Raw genomic sequence first — 21,586 nt, 5'->3', positions numbered from 1 at the left:
TCCGAGCTGTCAGCACAGAGCCCGACATGGGGCTTGAACTCAGGAACCATGAGATCATGACCTGAGCCGAAGTTGGATGCTTAACCGACTGAGCCACCCAGGCACCCAAGCATTACTTTTTTAGTTTCTAAAAACGAATTTAATGGCAAAGAAATAAAACAATTAGCAAAGAAAACAAAAAAGAGCATTTTAAAGATAATGTGTCCTAAAGCAATCCCATATGAATGTGGTTAAACGATCATTTTAATCTGAAGCGCGTGCAATTGATGACTTTATTATACAGAAGAAAGAATGTAGAGTTTGGAGCCAAACTAAATCCCAGCTACCCAGCACTTAGAGTTTAGCTTTAGGCAGGTCACTTAAGCTTGCAGAAACCCAGTTTTCACATCTGTCTAATGGATATAATCATACATTCCTTACAATTATGTTGATAGAATACTTGGCATTCTGCTTGCCAGTATTTCCCCAGTTAAGGGTTGCTCCCAGGCTGTAATGTCTTAAAGTCTCAACTCTTGTTTCCACATCTGAAAACAGGAAAAGTTAGTATTTATTATATGGGGGACAAAGAGGTGGGCTCAGGCAATTGGAAAATGATACTTTTAGTATCTCTGCCCTAATGTCCTAAATACTGCTTGGAAGTGGTTTCAAACCCATGAAATAGAGGGAAAATATTAGTTTACGTTTCATCCATCACATGGTCAGTCTCCAAAAGCCACATCTAGTTGAATGTCCTCCCAATGGCATTTTCTTCTTATATTGTGTGGCTCACAGCCTTGTTAGCTGATTCCTGTGTTGAAGCTGCTGGCTCACATCCCTGGGCACTGATGACAGCTTACATCTTAGCAAACTTACTTTAGTCAGAAATCTCACCTCAGTCAGACCATGTGTTTTGTGGGGTTTTTTTTAAATAAATAAACAAAAATTTTCTTATGGGTTTTATTAGTCGGGGTTCTCTAGAGAAATAGGACCAGCAGAATATATATGAATATGTATAAGAGATTTATTATAAGAATTGGCTCATACAGTTATAGAGGCCAAGAACTCCCACAGTCTGCTGCCTGCAAGCTGGAGAAGGAGGGAAGTCAGTGGTGTAATTTAGCCCAAGTCAGAGGCCTAAGAATGAGGGGAGCCAATGGTGTAACTCCCAGTTTGGAGCCAAAGGCTTCAAAACCAGAGGGCCACTGATGTGAGTTCCAGAGTCAGAAGGTCTAAGGACCAGGAGCTCTGATGTCTGATGGCAGGAAATACGGATGTCCACGCTCAAGAAGGGAGGAGGGACATCATCCATCCTCCTCCTTTTTGTTGTATTTGGGCCTTCAATGGATTGGATGATGCTTGCCCACGTTGGTGCAGGTGGATCTTCTTTACTCAGTCTACTGAATCAAATGCTAATCTCTTCCAGAAACACCCTCACAGATACACTCAGAAATAATGTTTTATCAGCTATCTGGGTAACCCTTAGGCCAGTTAAGTTGACATATAAAATTAACCATTACATGGATTTTTTTAGTTTACTCTGAAAATGTTTCCACCCATCCACAAGTATATATACTGGATTATTTTTTTCCCAAAATGTTTGTTAGTGTGTGTAAAAATAAAAAGAAAAACTATCTATTAGTGGTTTTTTAAAAAAATGCAGGTTTTGTTTATGTTTGTCTAAGGCCTCTTGTCAGAGGCCAGCTCTCCATGTCAAGCAACTTGATTTATTTATCATGTGATAAATCATATCTTCGCCAATCATGTCTTCATCATACCTTTGTAAGTAGAGGTCTTGGTATAAAAATCTTAAAGGAAATATATTTCTCAGTCTTCACGATTTACTCTATGAGAAATTCTATAAAATGTTATAAAATTTAACCCATAAACCCTTTAGTCGGTATATCTAGTAGATATTACCACATCCAACAAATTTAACAATGATTTCTTAATATCATCCAACATATAGCCTGTGTTCCAATGTCCCTGGTGTCTTAAAATATATTTTTTCAATCAGAGTAGAAACAAGATCTGTATATTGCATTTGGCAATATGTCTCTTAAATATATAAAACAATACTTACAGACCTAAAAAGAGGAATATGCAAGTCCACAAGGATAATGAGAAAATTTACATACTTCTTTCACTGAGTGGTAAAACAAGCAGTCAAAAATTCATCCCTGTAGAATGTTGGCGAAAATGTAAATTGGTACACCCGTTATGGAAAACAGTTCCTCGAAAAATTAAAAATAGAGCTACCATATGATCCAACAATCCTTCTCCTGGGTATATATTCAAAGGAAATGAAATCAGTATCTCAAGAGATATCTGTACTCCCATATTTACTGCAGGATTACTCACAATAGCCGAGATATGAAAGCAACCTAAGGTCCATGGATAGATGAATGGATAAAGAGGATTTGATATGTATATACAATGCAAGCCTATTCAGCCATGAGAAAGAAAGAAATTTTACCATTTGCAACAATGTGGATGAAACTGGAGGGCATTTTGCTAAGTAAAATAAGCCAGAGAAAGACAAATACTATATGGTATCACTTACAGGTGGAATCTAAAAAATTAAACTCATAGAGACAGAGAAGAAGCTGGTTTCCAGGGACTGGCAGTGGGGAAGAGGGGAGATGTAGGTCGAAGAACACAAACTTTCAGTTATAAGGTGAATGAGTTCCAAACGTCTAATATATAGCACAGTGACTATTGTTAGCAATATTGTATTATATACTTGAAATTTGCTGAGTAGGTGTCAAGCATTCTTACAAAGAAAGAAAGGAAAAAAGAAAGAAAAAAGGAAAGGAAGGAAGGAAAGATTAAAACACTCATTAAATGTAAAGATTTAAGTAATAGGATTAACAGATTTGACCTGAATGACGTCCATAGCATACATAGAATACTCAGCCCAACAGGGAAAGAATTCACATCTTTCTGGATGTGTGTGGAATAAACCTTTATGCTGGGGCATAAAGCACGTCTCTACAAATTTGACAGGATTGAAAACAGAGAATATCCTCTTTGATCATGGTGAGATTAAACCAGAAATCAATAATAAAAAAAAAAAAAAGAGGAAATTAGAAAATAGCCCAGATTTTTGAAGATTAAGCAAATACATTTACATAAATTATGAGTCAAAAAAGAAGTCACAATGGAACTATCTGAAATGTAATAACATGAAAGAAGAGTTTAGTAAACTTGAGGGGGAAGATTTCTTGAATAGGAAACAAAAAGCACTCATTACAACGGAAGCAATGAAAAATCAAACTACATTAAATTAGAAGTGAAAAGTGTGGCTCATTTTGGGCCGAGGGTGGGAGTCGGTGACTGGGGAGAAATACAAAGGAAGCTTCTGGCAGGGGTGTGCTGGTAATGTTCTATTTCTTAGTATTCTCTGTGTATTCTGTGTTAATTCATCAAGCCACGCATTATGAGTTATACTCTTTCCTATATATGAAATTTTACAAAAACATTATTGTAAAATGTAACATGTCTAGGGAAAAATCTAACAAAGAAAGCAACGTCTTTAAAGAGAGAAAATTAAAACTAAAGTAAGTAAAAGGTGTAAAGACAACTTAGAGAGCTGTACTATGTTAATAGTTAATCAGTTGAAAGATTTACTATGTGCAGATATCAAGGATATTGACAGGTTTATTTAAAAATTGTATTTGGAGTCGGTTAAAGGTCCAACTTCAGCTCAGGTCATGATCTCACAGTTCGTGGGTTTGAGTCCCGCGTTGGGCTTTGTCCTGAAAGCTCAGAGCCTGGAGCCTGCTTCTGATTCTGTCTTTCTCTCTCTGTCTCTCTCTCTCTCTCTCTGCCCCTCCCCTGCTTACAGTCTGCCTCTCTCTCTCTCTCAAAAATAAATAAACGTTAAAAAAAATTTAAATTGTATTTGGAGAAACATGACCTAAAATGAACCCAGACACTATGTTTTCACTTATTTTTTTAATTGCAGATAAATACACAGAACATAAAATTCTTCATCATAACCACTTTGACATGTACAGTTCAGAGACATTTGGTACATTTGCATTGCTGACCAGCCATCATCATCACCTATTCCAGAACATTTTCATCACCCCAAAAGGAAATCCCAAACCTATTAAGTAGTTAATCCCTACTCACCTTTCTCCCACCCCACCCCCCAACCCCCCACAAGTGTTAATCTGCTCTCTGTTTCTATAAATTTGCCTATTCTGGGTCTTTAATATAAATGGAAATATAGAGTATGTGGCCTTTTGTGTCTGGCTTATTTCAGTTAACATAATGTTTTTAAGGTTCATCCATGTGGTAGCACGTGACAGGGCTTTCCTTACGGCTGGATAATATCCCATTGTGTAGGAGATGCTGCATTTGTCTGTTAGTTTCTGGGTTGCTTCCACTTTTTGGCTATTGTGATAGTGCTGCTGTAGACCCTTTTGCACAAATTCATTTGAAGATCTGTTTTGAGTTCTTTTGGGTATATACCTAGGAGTGGAATCATATGGTAATTTCTGAGTCATACAGTGATTCTATTTTAACTTATTAAAGACATACCAAGCTATTTTCCACACTGGCTATACCATTTTACATTCCTACTGACAAGGTGTGAGAGCTCCACTCTGGGCACACATGTAGCCTTCTAGATTCCCAGGTGTATGTAGAAGATTTTTGAAACTCTCATTCCTCAAAGTATCTCACTTCCCAGCCTTGCTCTCAGGCTTTTTTTCCCCCCCAACAAAAGTGACTCAACTTTATTGCAGGGACACTAGGGAAGAGCAGAGCTAGTGAGGGTCTCAGCAGGAACTCCCATCACTGAGCAAGACTGCCAGACCCCAGGTCTGTCTGGAAGGCAGAAAAGGATTAGTGTCCTGCCCTCTTTGGTCCATCTTGGGCCCAGGGGTCCACGCCCTTGCCCTCGCTACTTAGGGCAGAGGTAGGAAACAGCCTTTCCTGTTTTCCCCATGGTCTCCAGCAGAGTGTCCATGCTGTGCTCAGAGTTTATGCAAACCTTGTTGGGCAGAGGAATGTCAGACTCAACTTCTCCCAGCTAGTTGAGCGCCCGACTGACTGCATTAGAGTAACCTTCACAGGTCACATCCACAGACGACTCGTGCTTCAGCAGGACTGTGGATGTGGTGGTGGAGGCAGCGGCTGCAATGACGCCTCTGCCAGTTCCAAGCGCAGGTGCGGCTCTCTCCCAGGCTTTGTGGAGTGTCAGTTGTTTGCCTCAACTGATATCCTTAGTGCCAGAAAGTAATAATTCTGCCTGTAAATGTTTTTGAAAAACCCCTCCATGTTGCAGCTTCTTTGCCCTTGAGAGGGTTCCAAGTCAGGCAAAGGAAAGGCAAACTTTTGTCTAGACCTTCAAGAACAACCACAATTCTTTGAGAACGAGGTCAGCTCTGCTCTCTCCATGGGCTGAGTCCTCCAGAGCACCACCGAGCAGGGGAAGTGGGGCAGTTTTACCCCAGGGGCAAGGGTAGGTTAGAAATGCCACAAAGATTTCCTACCAGGTTTCAGTTGCTTTTTCCTGATTAAGTGTTTGCTTGGTTGCTGTAAGCCGTTGACTGCTTTCCAGAGTTCCTATAAAGTTCATTCTGACATTTTTTGTCAGTTTTCAGTGTTTCCGTTGAGGGTCAGGGCCTTGAAGCTCCTTACCGTGCCATTATCCCTGATAGAATACAATAGAAATAGAATCACATGGGGGCTTTCCATAAGTTACGAAGAGTTATTATAAAGCCAGAGTAATGAGAGAGTGTGGTTTTATTTTAGGGTTGGTCCAATTGATCAGTAGAAAAGAAAAGAAAGCGCATAGGTGAGCGTTAGTGATATTGTTAATGCTCCACTTTTTAGTTTTGTCGATGGGTGCTGACTCTTATGTAGAGTCTATTGAATGTATCAGATATTACATAATGAAATGTGTTTACATTCCAACCACTTGGACACTGAGAAATACACTTTTAAATAATCAGTGGATTTCAAAACAAATTATCAACTGTTTAGACAGCAATACAAGGAGACCACTTTACATCAAATCCTATGATGGGCACCTGGGTGGCTCAGTCAGTTAAGCATCCACCTCATGATCTCAGCTCAGGTCTTGATCTCAGGATCATGAGTTCAAGCCCAGCACTGGGCTCTGTGCTGGGCATGGAGACTACTTAAAAACAAAACAAAACAAAACAACAACCTATGAGACACTGCTGCAAAAGCCACAGTAAGGAATGAAAGTATAAACCTTAAATACTTTCATTATTAAAGAAGAAATTAAAAAAAAGGAGTAGATTCTTAGCATACATCTTAAGAATATTAAAAAGTTCAGCAAAATTAACAAGAAACACTAGAAAGATGGGATTTTAAGGTTAGGAAAGAAAAAATTAATAAATGTAAAGCTAAAAGTTTTTCAAAGGACAAATCTTTCAAAATAGAAAAGATCAATGAAATTAAATTCCTCTTGAGTCTAATTGAGAAAAAATAATGTAGATAAATCAGGTTATGCTCAATTCTACTAAGGAAGCAAACAAGGTACTGTGATGAAAAATTAACTCACTTGAACTAATAATGATAGCATGGTGGGGGGGGCAGTTTTCCTAATTGAAGGATGAGAAGGACTCAAATGGTTTAGGACATTTGGGGATGGCAATGGGAAGATTTCTAGACTGTTCTCAAGGTTAGATAAGAGCATGGTATGCTGAACTCAGTTTCCATATCCAGGACTCAGTAAACCAGGAGTAGTACACGGGGTAGTACAATGCCCAAGAGAATGAATGATGTTACAGAATCTTTGTTTGCAAATAGCCACACGTTGGTAATAAGACGGAAAAATAAGAAATACATTTCATTGTTAAGATATATACTATTAAAATATTGTATGTAGATACAACTGGATAATCAAACCCTGGAAAATACCCGAAAACTTATTCCAAAGGGGAAAATTTTTTCTTTATTCCTTGTAAGTTTTCAAATCAGGGAAATTCTACTTGCTTTGCTTATTTCTTCGTGCACCTTAACCCCTGTGTTAGTCACTTCCTGTGTGTCCCATCAACTGAGTAGATAAATTGGATCCCCAGCAACCAGGAAGTATATGAATAATTTCTGTGAAGCTCTTACTCACCACACATTAGCAATTTGAATACTAATTAGTGTTTGTAAAGTAGGAGGAGAAATACAAGTGAAGTGGTGGTTGATTTTCATTACCTGATAGTAATGAACATATCATAACATTATTGTAAAGAATAACATCCTACTGTCCTTTAATCTTACCAATTTAAAGAAAATGTCTTTACCTACTCTACACGGAAAGATTTGGAACAGACAAGGATCTTTAAAATGTGGCCTTCAAAAGGCATAAAAATAATAGTCAAACCTATACTTCCACTCCTATATTTTCCTAACTGTCAAACCCGCATATATAAGGACTTATTCAGTAGATTCTGCTAGATGTCCACAACTCAAACATGTTCAAAATGCTAGCCATCATCCTACTCTCAGCTCATCAAGTGCACCACGGAATTCTCCCTCTTGCCCTCCAAATGCACTCTTCCATGTTTTCTATCTTCATATTCAACACAAACATCTACCTGCTTCCCCAATTCAGAAATCTGGGAGTCATCTTATCTCTTCAACTCTTGCCACATCTGTAAAAATTAAATCTCCCTGTCCTGTTGATTCTTTAAGTCCCATATTTCCTCCATCTCTACTGCCACTACTTCAGTTCAGTTCAGGGGCTCATAACAGCTTTCAGATTCCTGTGATAACCTCTTAATTGTCTCCTGACTCGACTCTTACCCTTATCCAATGTATTTGGTACATATTCGTGCCAAGTGATTCTTATAAAATGTAAATCTCATTGCCTTTCTCCCTGGTTTAAACTTCATCATTGTTCCTACAGTATGTTGGATTATATATAAAATTTTTAGTTTGGTTTCTAATGAACCGACCATTGCCTTTCTCTGATACGTACCTGACACAACAGCCATGCTGAGCTACTTGTATTGACCTACATACCACACTGTTTTATTCCTCCTGGCCTTCTGACATGCTGCTATTCCCTTTGCTTGAAGCACTTTCCCCCTTTCTTCTCCTCTCATGTCTCCAACACTCCCCAAGCCTGGATAAATTGTATCTGACCATCAAGATTCAGTTCCAGCATCACTTTCCCTGGGAATAAAGTGTTCTCGATCTCCCACCTCCAGTAGTCTGAGTTAAATGGCCTTCTTCTTTGCATTTGCACTACCCTGTAGTAAAGATTGGGGATTTTTTTCTGAGGAGGGCTAAATAATTAGTATTTTAGGTTTTGAAAGTATAGGTAGCCCAAATGGTAGACCCTGGAAAGATCCATATCTTCTTTTTCTAAAAGTTTATTTATTTTTGAGGTGGGGGATGGGCAGGAAGAGAGAGGGAGAGAGAGAATCCCAAGCAGGCTCTGTGCTATCAGCACAGAGTTCAACATGGAGCTCAATCTCAATGGTGAAATCACGACCTCCGCCAAAATCAAGAGTCAGACGCTTCACGGGGTGAGCCACCCTGGTGCCCCAAAAAGATCCATGTCTTTTTAAAAAATTTTTAAATGTTTGCTTTCCGGACCTGGCCGAGCAGAAGGCGCCATCATGGGAGTCGACATCCGCCACAATTAGGACCAAAAGGTTCTGCGCAAGGAACCCAAGAACCAGGACATCTACCTGAGACTGTTGGTCAAGCTGCACCGGTTTCTGGCCAGACGGACCAACTCTACCTTTAACCAAGTTATGTTGAAGAGATTGTTCATGAGTCGCACCAACCGACTACCTCTGTCCCTTTCCTGGATGATCCGGGAGATGAAGCTGCCTGGCCAGGAAAACAAAACCTCTGTGGTTGCCGGGAGGGTAACCGATGACGTGCGGGTCCTGGAGGAGCCCAAAGTGAAGGTGTGCGCATGTGCGCGCCGCATGTGAGCAGCCTTGCCGGGAGCTGCATCCTCAAAGCTGGAGGCAAGACCCTCACCTTCGACCAGTTGGCCCTGGACCCCCCCAAGGCTGTGGCACCGTCTTGCTCTCTGGTCCGCGCAAGGGCCGAGAGGTGTACAGGCATTTTGGCAAGGCCCCAAGAACCCCACACAGCCACACCAAACCCTACGTGCGATCCAAGGGCCGGAAGTTCGAGCGCGCCAGAGGCCGCAGGGCCAGCTGTGGCTACCAAAACTAACCCCAGACCCTGCCTTGTTATTAAAAAGATTTTCACTGCTTAAAAAAAATTTTTTTAATGTTTATTTGTTTTTGAGAGAGACAGAGAGAGCACAAGTGGGGAGAGGAGGAGAGGGAGAGGGAGATACAGAATCCAAAGCAGGCTCCAGGCTTGAAGCTGTCAGCACAGAGCCTGACGGGGGCTCAAACTCACCAACAGTGAGATCATGACCTGAGCCAAAGTTGGACACTCAACCGAGTGAGCCACTCAGGTGCCCCAAAAAGATCCATGTCCGAAAGCCAGGAACCTGAGAATGTTACCTTATTTGAAAAAACGATCCTTGCAGATGTAATGGATCTTACGATGAGGAAAGCATCCTGAACTAGCTGGGTGAGGCCTAAATTCAATGGCAAATGTTCTTATAGAAGACACACAGAGAAGACAGGGAGAACAGGAGGAAGCCATGTGACCACAAAGACAGAGACTGGAGCAATGAAGCCAGGAATTAAGCAATGCCAAGAGAAGCTGGATGAGGCAAAAATTGGATTGTTTTCTAGAGTCCCCAGAGGGAGTGTGGCCCTATCAACACCTTGACCCTGGACTTCTGACCTTCACAACTGGGAAAGATTTAATTTTTGCTACTTTAGCCACCCAACTTGTTACAGCTGCTGTAGGAACCTGTCTAGGTAGGGAGCCTGCCACAGTAGTGTCAAAGCAGTGTGGACAAGATGTGAGCACGTGGGCATAACAGTGTTCTAATAAAAACTTTATTTGCAAAAAGGGATGCTAGGACAGGTTTGACCCACAGGCTGTAGACTGACAACCCATGTTATGAGGTGGTGATCGTCATACCTGATCATCACCCTCTAGAACATACGTGTACTGAAAACAAGGGGTATGTCTTATATCTTAGAATCTATAACTGAAGGGTCTCAAATTCTAATTCTAATAGTGACCAGGCAGGTAAATTAAAGGAATGAAGTGGCCTGGATGAAACAGTGAAAGTGTCATCTAACGAGGGCAACTTCTACTCAGCTCCTGGCGATTATTGCCATGTAGCCCCCCGCCCCAACTTGGCCAAATAAATAATATCTGGGGTTCAGATTTAGTCTCTGGGCTACAATCTTCCAAGTTAGCACAACCAATGCCTGGCACAGCCCACAGTAAATACTTTGTCGAATGAATCAATGTACTCACAAATACCAACTTTCTAACACCAAGTAATGAGGATATTGTAAGTATATTTGTAGGCATATAAATTCAGCATGTGACAGAGACAAAAATATTAATGGTTATAAAATTGTACACTTTAAATATGTGAAGTTTATTGTATGCCAATTATACCTCAAGAGAACTGTTTTTAAAAAGAGATAAACTAACGGCAAGAGTATAAATGGAAAAAAAAGCATTAATGGTACAAACCATAAAAATACAAAAATGAAGTTTCTGTCTCAAATCAAATTCTGAGCTGACATGGTGGCTCTGCTCACTGAAATGTGGGGACGAGCCTCCCCCCCCCTTTTCCTAAGGAGTTGCCTTTGTCCATGTAGGACAAGAGGGCACACTACCACATGTGTATCCCAAACTGTGGACGGTGGAAGGAGGGAGGCAAGAACAGATCCCTTTTCTTTGAAGATACCACCGGGAAGTTGTCCACAAAATTTCTTCTCACATTCTAAAGGAAAGAAGACCTACACCTCTCTGCAAAGGAGGGTGGACAATGTAGTCTCTACTCTGGGAAGCCGTGTCCCAGGTAATGGTTGAGGGTTCTTTCACTATGGAAGAAGGGGAGAATGGATGCTGGGGGACAACAGAAAGTATGTAGTGAAACCATGACATAATTTACATACTGAGAGCAATAGAAAAATCTGGCTTAAAAACTGCAGCAAATCAGACTTCCATTTCCCACTGGGACATAATAGGTCATGTCAGGCTAACGCTCTACCGCAACAATTAGAAAAGGCCAAATAAATTCTAAAAATCAGATTTTTAGAAACCTCAGTGAACCATGGGAGCAATAAAAACTGCATTAGTCTTCTCAGGCTTCCATAACAAAATACCTTAGACCTGGTGGCTTAAACAACAGATATTAATTTTCTCACAATTCTAGAGGCTGGAAGTCCAAGATCAGGGTGCCAGTATGACCAGGTTCTGCGAGACATCTCTTTCTGTCTTGCAGATAGCTGCTTTTTTGTTGTGTGGTCACATGGCCTTCCCTTGGTGCATGCTCATGAAGAGGGAGAGGAAGAGCAAGCTCCTTGGTGTCTCTGCTTATAAGGGTAAAGTAATCTCATAATGAGGGTCCCACCTTCATGACATCATCTAACACTAATTATCTCCCAAAGCCCCATTTCCAGATACTATCACATTGGGACTTAGGGCTTCAACATATGGATTTTGTGGGGAACCAATCATTTGGTTGATAACAAGGACTATGTGAATAGGATGCATTTATAGAGAGCAAAGAAATTTCCCAGATGACTGCCAGCCACCAGCTCTCCTTTCCTTGGAAGCATTGCTGATCCTGGGTTCAGGATAAAGGTCTGGCTTAGCCAAAAGGAGAGCCTCTGCTCAGGGAAAAGGAAACAAGTAAGCCTTTAAGATCACGGGGGCTTAGCAACAAATTGGAGATGTAGAGAGCCCCAAAGGCACGGGGAATTCTGGGGCTATCTGGACATTTGGGGAGTTAGGCTCCTACAAAGCAAAGCGAAGTCTCCTGCAGTTTCACACACTTGGGAAGGGGGCCTGTCTCAAGCACTTAGCTGGTTTCCACATCATAGATATTTGCTGTACTTTGAACAGGGGTCTTCTTCCAAGGGTGATTCCTGAGGAGGGACCAAACTATGTTCTGTCAGCATGAAATACTCCCAGCAAGAGGAAGGTAAGTATCTCCCTTCTCAAAGAAGAATCTTGGTACTACACTACACCTGCCCCCCCCCCTCACAATAGAAGTTAGAAGATTATTGATGAAATCTTTAGAGAACTAACATAAAATGACTTCCAACTTATAACTCTATATTCAGTGAAAATATCTTTTAGCAAGGATGATGAAACAAGCACATTTTCAGACTAACAAAATTAAGGGAATTTGTTGATAGAAGGCATTCCCTAAAGGTAAATTAAAGAAATATCTTCAGGCAGAGAGAAAATGATCCCAAATAGGAACGTGAACATGCAGAAGGGAATGAAGAACACTAGAAAGGGAAACTAAATCAGTAAATACAAATATGAACTCTGCAAAATAATAATCATAACATCACATGAGGTTTGCATTATATGTAGAACAGTAACACAAAGTGAGAGATAGGCAACAGTCAACATTACAATTTGTATTAGTCTATTGTAAGGTAAGAATGTATATCGGATATCTAGGAGAATCAGTATATGAATAGTTAATGACAAAAATTACAAGATAATAGAAGGGATAAGTGGAATAATACTTTTTAAAATGTCTGATTAGTCCTAAAGAGGGAAATAAAATAGAAAAAGAGTAACATAATACACCTTTAATAGAAAATGAATGGCGTCATGGTATATATAAATTCAACCATGCAAGTAATTACATTAAGTATAAATGAACTAAATACACCAAGGTTTATGGTTGTCAGGTTGGATTAGTCAACAACTATATTTTGCTTAAAGAGTCACACTAAAGATAAAAAGAGACCACAGAACGCAACAGAAGAGTTGACAGCAAAAGAGCAACAACAACAAAAAGCCACGAAAACACTCAATGAAAGGTAGTATATCTGTACTAAAATCAGAGTAGATGTAATGCAAAAAAGCATTACCACAGATAAAGACAGAGATTTCATAATTATAAAAGGGTGAATCCAGCAGGAAGCTATTACAATCCTAAATTTGTATGTACTCTGTAACAGAACTTCAACCATTGAAGCAAAATGGGCAGAATTAAAAGCAGCAATGGACAAATCCGTACTCTTAATGCAAAACTTTAGCATACCTCATTAGCTCATAAAATAGTCTAACAAAAAAAATCTGTAAAAACATACCACAATTGACCAACTTGATCTAACTGGCTTATATAGAATATTACATCAAACAATGATAGAATGCACCTTCTTTTCAAGTGCAAATAGATCTTTTATTGAAATCATAAAGAAAGTCTCAACGAATTTGAAAACAATTAAAGTCATTGATAGTTTGCTATTTTTCCACAATAGCATCAAAGTAGAAATCAATAATAAAAATATAACTAGAATAATGCCAACTACTTGACAATTCAAACACTTCAACAACAATTAACTTGACAATTTAGGTGAAATGTATAAATCCCTAGAAAAATACAACTTATCAAAACTGTCAGAAGTAGAAAATCTGAATGGTTCAATATCTATTAAAGATGGTCAATCCACTATTTAAAATCTCCCCCAATGAACATTCTAGGCCCACATGGTTTCACTTGTAAATTCTTGAAAAAATTTACGGAGAAGAAATAACACAAGCCTTGCACAAACTCTTCTGGAAAACAGAGAGACAACTGTTTTTCAAATGCAACTTTTATAAGACCAATACAACCACAATTGCAAAACCTGACAAAGGCATTTCATGAAAGGAAGAGTTACAGGTCAGTCTCTCAAATGCCTCTCAAATGATCTGCCTCAGGTCTTTAACAAAATTTTAGACATTTGAATCTAGTGACATATAAATTAAAATTATTCTGGAATTCCAGATTCGTTTAACATTTAAAAATTAACCCACCCATATTAACTAAAAAAAGGAGAAAGTTTATATGACTATTTCAATAGTTGCAGAGAAACAATTTGACAAAATTTATCTCTCCCTCATTTATAATGTATTAAAAAACAAACAAACAAACAAACAAACAAACTCTGAGCCTGGGTGGCTCAGTCGGTTAAGTGTCTGACTTCGGCTCAGGTCATGATTTCACAGTTCATGGGTGGGTTGGAGCCCACATTGGGCTCTCTCTGCTGTCAGCACAGAGCCTGCTTCAGATCCTCTGTCTCCCTCTATCTCTGCCCTTCCCCCACCTGCGTACTCTCTTTCTCAAAAATAAATAAACATTAAAAAAAAAAAAAAAACTTCACAAACTGGGAATAAAAGACAACTTTGTCAAACAAATAAAGAATATTACAAAAAATCAACAGCAAACATCATACCAACAGGTGAAATACTGAAAGCTTTCCTTCTAAGATTGGGAACAAGACAAGAATGCCAGCTATTACTACTTGTATTCAATATTTTTCTGGAGGTCGTAACCATTGCCATATATTTTAAAAGACATTAGAATTTGAAAGGAAGAAAACAGGCTGTCAGTATTTGTAAACTGCATGGTTATATTCCACGAAAATTCAAAAGAATCCATAAACCATTTGAACTAAGAATTGAAATCTGCAACGTTGTTAGATAAAAGATTATTTAAAAACCATTTGTATTTCTATATACCACTCACAAGGAGGAAATTATATTTTAAAAGGTATTATTTATAATAGTATCAAAATATAAACTATAGAGGAATAATTCTAACAAAAGATTTGCAATGCCCAAACATTAAAAAGTATAAATATTCTTGAGGGAAACTAAATATATAAACACATTTAGAGATTAACTTTTAGTATTTAAAAAGCTCAATATTGTAAAGATGTTAATTCTTCCCAAAATAATCTATAAATTAACACTATCACAGGGCACCTGGGTGGCTCAGTTGGTTAAGCATCTGACGCTTCATCTGGCTCAGGTCATGATCTCAAGGTTCCTGGGATGGAGCCCTGCATCGGGCTCTGTGCAGACAGTGTGGAGCCTATTTGGGATTCTCTCTCCCTCTCCCTCAGCTCCTCCCCTGTGCTCTCTGTCTCTATCTTTCTCTCAAAATAAATAAATAAACTTCAAAAAAACAAAACAAAACCACTATCCCAATTAAAATCCCAGCAGGATTTTTTTTTTTTTTAAGAGAGGCTAACCAGCTGATTCTAAAATTCAGATGGAAATGCACAGGATCAAAGATATCTAAGGTAACTGAAGAGGAAGAGCAAAGCTGGAAGATTCATTGTATCTGAGAACAAAACCCATCATTAAGCTACAGTAGTGAAGAACTCATGGAATTGACACTAAGTTATATTAAAGTAACCAATGAACTAGATTAGAGAGCCCACACATAAATGGTCACCTGATTCATGACCAAGGCCATAATGCAATGGGTGAAAGAAAAAAATTTTCAATAAATTTTGCTGGATGAATTGGAGATGTGAAAATATATACGTATGGACTCCTTTCTCTACTATTACTCAAAAATTAATTCTAGATGGATCTCAGAATTAAATGTGAAAATTAAATAAAGCTTTTGGAGGAGAGCATAGGAGGACATCTTCATGACCTTGGAGGGGGTGGAGATTTCCTAAGCAAGACACAAAATGCACTAACCATAGAGAAAAATCCCCATACGTATATGTAACAAAGGACTCATATCCAGAACACACGCAAACTTCCATTAATCGTAAGGCAGACAACCCAAGGGTGAAATGAAGGAAAGATATGAACAGATGCTTCACAAGACAATATCAAATATCCAAAAAAAGTGTGAATGAGTGCTTCCACCTAGTTGGCCACTGGTGCTTGGCAACTAAACCACAATGAGGTTATCACTACTGTGAAGCGCACAGAGGCCGCCCTAACCAATGCTGTTAGGATTCGGGATGCTGGTTACCCCAGGGGGGGAAAGGACGAGTACTTGATAGGACTACAAAGGAGTGTTCTGGGGAGAGGGAGTTGCTGTTTCTTGATCTGGATGCTGGTCACATGAGTGTATCTAGTTGTGAGAATTCATAACGATTTACACTTACAATATGAAAAATTACTACCTGTCTATTCATCTCTAATAAAAAGTTTAAACTAATCTAACAACTCATTTTCAGAGAGGAATTACACTAGACAGTAGAGACTGAAAAACACTACTTATTTTCACCTTATAATAGTCATGTTCCAAAGAAGCTGTCTTTTAAAAAAAAAAATGTTCATTTATTTTGAGAGAGAGAGAGAACGCACAAGCAGGGCAGGGGCAGAGAGAGAGAGAGGAAGAGAGAGAGAATCCTAAGCAGGCTTCATGCTGTCAGCACAGAACCTGCCTGGGGGCTCGATTTTACGAACCATAAGATCATGACCTGAGCCAAAATTAAGAGTTGTACGCTTAACTGACTGAGCCACCCAGGTGCCCAAGAAGCTATCTTTTTAAATGACCTTATGATTACGAGCCACCTAGTAAAATACATCTTTTAGCATAACCTGGGGAATCAGTCCTGTATTCCTGGGGTTGGGGGGGCGGGGTGGAGGGAGAGGGCAAGGAAGGAAGCAATTCTTCCTTATAAGAATTATTTCTATAGCCAGGGCACCTGCGTGGCTCCATCCGTTAAATGTCTGAATTTGGCTCAGGGCATGATCTCACTGTTTACAAGTTTGAGCCCTACCTTGGGCTCTGTGCTAACAGCTCAGAGCCTGGAGCCTGCTTTGGATTCTGTGTCTCCCTCTCTCTCTGCCCCTCCCCTGCTTGCTTGTGCGCTCTCTCTCTCTCTCTCTCTCTCTCTCTCTCTCTCTCAAAAATAAACAAGTATTAAAAAATTATTTCCATAGCTTATATTTTATTTTCAAGTTCAATTCTCTCTTGCCTATAGTTATAAGTGCTCTCTTTTCCCTCTTTGCTTCTAAAAACAAAATTTTGCCTAAAATTGTAGAATAAAATTGCCTATGTATTCTAGGTCCTAGAAAACAGGCCCTATTTTGACAGAACATCAGTTCCATAATTGATCTGTCACATAATTACATAATTCAATCTCATTATCTAACAATCCCGCTATTTTAACTGTATCTTTTTCTGTATATTTTATTCCATAGCAACATGCTTTCTAGCTCTCCCACAACCATTTCACTTAAGGGCGATGTCTCAAAGGTTTCTCTTCACATAATAAACTACCAAGAAAAAAAAGGGCTTTGGGGCGCCTGGGTGCCTCAGTTGGTTAAGTGTCTGACTTCGGCTCAGGTCATGATCTCGCAGTTTGTGGGTTTGAGCTCCACCTCAGGCCCTGTGCTGACAGCTCAGAGCCTGGGAGCCTGGTTAGGATTCTGGGTCTCCCTCTCTCTCTGCTCCTTCCCCACTCATGCTCTATCTCTCTCTCTTTCCCAAAAATAAATAAACATAAAAAAATTTAAAAAGAAAGAAAAAGGCTTGAAGCATTCAGGCACTGAGAACCTTCTAGCATACTAGTCATTTATTGCACATTCAGCAATTCGTTTTTGAGAGCCCTCAGGGTGCCAGACAACGATGGAGGCACCAGAGATACGATGGAATCATGGGCAAGCATGTTGATTCTGTATTTAGGCAGTTCCGAGTTTGAATCCTAGCTGCTTCTGTGGAAATGATCTGTGTACTTTACCTCTCTATGACTCAGTTTACTCATTTATAAAATAGGGATACCAGTAATGCCTTTCTCCTGGGTTTGTTAGGAAGGTAAAATAGCATATTATGTGAAAATCACTTAGGGCCATCCTTGGCACAGTTGATACACTTGATACTTGTTAGTAAGCACTTGGTAAGCACTTGATACATATGACATGCTATTACCAGAAGAGATGTCAACTGATGATTTTTGCCAAATTGCCTGTTGACAAACTTCACTACCACCATGACTGCCTGCCATGTCTTCTCCCCCAGCCACCCAACCCACGTTAGCAAGGAAATGACCAACACATTGGACTAGCAGCCAGGACTGTGGCACTGGAACGTCCTTAATCCATACCAGCTCCCTGTCCTTTACGAACGAGTACACTAAGCCCAGAGATGTTGCCCAGCTTGAATAGAATCTCACACAACTAATTAGGGGGGTGAAGTTGGCATTAGCCCTTGGGTCTCCACATTCCTAGTCCAGGCAGTGGGCTGGAAAAACCCACACGCTGGAAGACTGGTGCATTCTCTCCTACCGCTCACGTTTGACCCCACCAAGGGGAGCAAGTAAGTCATAATCCTCCTAGGTGGTGGGGGCGCAGGGCACCTTGCTGTAAATTGTCTATTTTTAGCCTCTATATATGGCCTCCTCTCGGCACACTCACTCAGGCTAACCGGCTGCTGTGGGATTTAAGGCACTCTCCACAGTGTTGCTTGGTGGTTGCCATGCCAACAAAATTTAACAGAAATAGAGTTTTCTAGTAGATTATTCTGGCAGAGGCTTTAAAGCCAGATTAGAGCTCCAACTCTGAAGCTTTAATGATGCAAGCGATTAGTGATGGAACATAGTAGGCATGCCTCTATTATAGCTGTTGAAAAACAGAATACATAAATGCAATGAGATGCATTAGGGAGATGCAAATGTAGCAGCAGAGAACTTCTCTGCTACTTACAGTCAATACTTAAAGTCAGTCTGGAGCAAGTTTACTCATACCATCCCTCGATTTTCATAATTACTTGACACACCGTGTGAAATGATTTGTCTGATGGCAAAGGACTGCCTCTGATTTCAGGCCTCTTATTAGCTCTGCAACTCAGGGGCCCAACTGCACACAGATGCTTGTTGCAGACATGGAAAAGGTAACAGGAATCTGATCTGGGGTCCTGCTTTTATCTGGGCAGCTTATTCACATTTGAGACGGTCTGTGTCTGGTCCTTCTAAAGTCACTTTTTGGCGAATGCAAGCACTGTATTTAATAAAATGCATTTTTCATTTAAAAAGCCTCTGTGTTTCGACAACCCTGTGTTTGAAAGGCTGTCCCTCTGGCCACAATGAGTGAATGCTATTAGATAAAGTGAGGGGCAAGGCAGCTCGTAAATCTCTATTCCGTTCCCAGTAAATTCCCACTCCTTTGCGGCAAAGATTCTCTGACAACCCAGCCAGATCGTAGTCTCTTTCCCTTCTCTATGAAATCTGTTTTCCTTATTACTCATTTGGCCTTATTCCCTCCTTCCTCCTTGCCTATTCTTCCATTCTGCCCATCCTCTTTTCCTCTACCCATCCCTCCCTTCTTTCACAATGGCACGGAAAGAGTACAGGCTTTTGGAGTCAAAACAATGCAATTCCTTATTATCTCTGATACTTATCAGTGGTGTGACCTTCAACAACTTTCATTACATCTAGAGTAGCATTTCCCCTTGTGCTACCCATGTCTGTCTTGAATGCTTATTTAGTAGTGGATTGTGTCTCAGACTTTAGTGGACATAAGAGTCACCTGGAGATAGGTGCAGATTCTCAAGACCCATGCCCACAGAGTCCAAGTCAATGGGTCTAAGTCCCAGGCATCTGCGTTTTAGCAAGCTTCCCAGACTTCAAGGGCCCTACTGTGAGAAACCTACTGGATATGCTCATAAACACTTAGTAGCATGAGACATGTTGTAAATATTCCAAAGTTGGATGCCATATGATCATTATTCATTCAGGAGACATTCATAGAACATCTACTGTGTACCAGGCAAGATACAAGGCCCTGTAGATATGTCCCTTTTAATTCCTCTTACTATGAATTTAACTTGTCCTATATGTATGCCTTGTCCATCCCACTAGATGTAAGTTTCTGAAGGACAGAGTAAAGCAGCATAATGTGGTATAAAAGAACATAAATATTAGAAGACATGAATTCTAATCCTGATTCTACTATTTACTAGCTATATGACTTCAGGCAAGTCATTTTATATCTCAGAACCTTATTTTCTTCTTCAGAAATTGGAAAGGCTATGAGAATAGTGGCTAAAAGTCTGGAGTTTGGAGTCCCGGCTCTAATACCCTCTAGGTGTGTGATCTCAGGAAAGTTACTTAACTTTTTTGAGCCTCAGTTTCCCCTTAAGTAGATAAGGAATTCAACATTCATTCCTTCAACAAATAGTTACTGAGCACTTTGTATATGACCAACACCATGGTAGGTCCTGAGAATACACTGGAGAGTAATTCAGATGGGGTCCCTGACTCATGTAGCTTATGAGTCAATAGAGGATACAAATATTAAATAGGTAACTATACAAAAAATTCCACTGTGATAAATTCTGTTGTGATAAATTTTACTAGCAGGAGCTAACCCAGCAGGATCAGGGAGGACCTCCCGGGAGAGGGAGAGGGGACACATAAGCAGAGTCCTGAAGGATAAGTAGACATTAGCCTGAGAAGAAGGACCTGAGATGGAAAAACTGGACTCTCAGAGAAGTAAAGGGATGTCAATGCGCTTAAACTGAGTGTACAAGGTTCCCCCTCCCTCACAGGTGTTGGAAAGATAAAATGAGATTATAAAGTGCTCAGCACAGTGCTCAGCACAAACATAATGATCAGGGAGATAACAAACCTTTTGGTTTGTAGATAATGTATGAAAAGTACTGTGTAAACGAGAGGTTCTCAAAACTAGTATTCATCAGAATTACCTGTAGGACTTGTTAAACCACAGATTGCTTGCTCCCACTTGGGAATTTCTGATTCAGAATGTTTGGTGTGAGGCACATGATTTGCATTTTACATTTCTTTTTTATTTATTTATTTAAATGTTGATTTCTTTTTGAGAGAGACAGAACATGAACAGGGGAGGGGCAGAGAGAGGGAAACACAGAATCCAAGGCAGGCTCCAGGCTCTAAGCTGTCAGCACAGAGCCTGAAGCGGGGCTCAAACTCACGAACCGTTAGATCATGACCTGACCTGAAGCCAGACACCCAACAGACTGAGCCACCCAGGAGCCCCTACATTTTGCATTTCTAACTAGTTACCTCAGGCAGCTCAGGCTGCCATTGGACATGCAAGGACACCTCCTGAGAACAACTGGTGTAAACTAGAAGGTCCCAAATGCCTTCCATCAAAGTTGAATCTCCCACAATGCTCAGCTCTACATCCTGTATCGTACAACCTCTCCACAATTATCTGATACTATTCTGGGCACTTTTAGGGTGAAAAAAAGGACCTTGAAAATCCCCATCCTTTTATTTTTACAGGGAAGGAACCCAAGGACCAGAAGCCAGGAAGCTGCCTGAGAAATGGGAGGAGCCTGAACCCAAGAGATTTTTTTTTTTCTCAAGAGCTACTTTTGGCACATTTTGTTGTGGGGCGCTCACAAGGCAGCCCCTGAGAGAGGCTCACCTGTATTTCCCTCGCATCAGCTAGATGACCAAGATGACTCCGCTTTCGCTTACATGTACATTTATTTCACCCTTACAAATGTTTTACTAAGTGACTCGATTTGGGGGATAAACATATTAAGAGAGTCACCAGATAAATTCAATGCAATATAACCTTTTCCAGAGAGAACGCACCCCAGCACAACCGCCTCTATCACCCTTTAGGTGGAGATGAGTCCCCATTCGTTCCCCTTCCCTGTAGGCTCCTCTCTTGTAAGTGAAATAGCAGCACTGATTTTATCTGTGTAGGGTTGTAGGTCTGGGTCAGAGAGTGTGCTCATCACCTCGTTTCAACCTCATCACCATATTCAGAGGTAGGTCCTCATTATCTCCATCTCACAGATGAG

At 40.2% G+C, this 21,586-nt stretch overlaps 2 pseudogenes; one reads left to right on the top strand and one right to left on the bottom strand.

Moving 5' to 3' along the window:
* Window positions 1-4,434: 4,434 nt before the first annotated feature.
* Window positions 4,435-7,949, bottom strand: LOC115526930 (annotated as a pseudogene).
* A 630-nt stretch (window positions 7,950-8,579) lies between these two features.
* LOC115527654 lies at window positions 8,580-9,191 on the top strand (annotated as a pseudogene).
* The last annotated feature ends 12,395 nt before the right edge of the window (window positions 9,192-21,586 follow it).

Source organism: Lynx canadensis, chromosome D2 (assembly GCF_007474595.2).
Source record: "Lynx canadensis isolate LIC74 chromosome D2, mLynCan4.pri.v2, whole genome shotgun sequence".
Taxonomy (NCBI): Eukaryota; Metazoa; Chordata; class Mammalia; order Carnivora; family Felidae; genus Lynx; species Lynx canadensis.
This window is presented reverse-complemented; position numbering and strand designations above follow the sequence as displayed.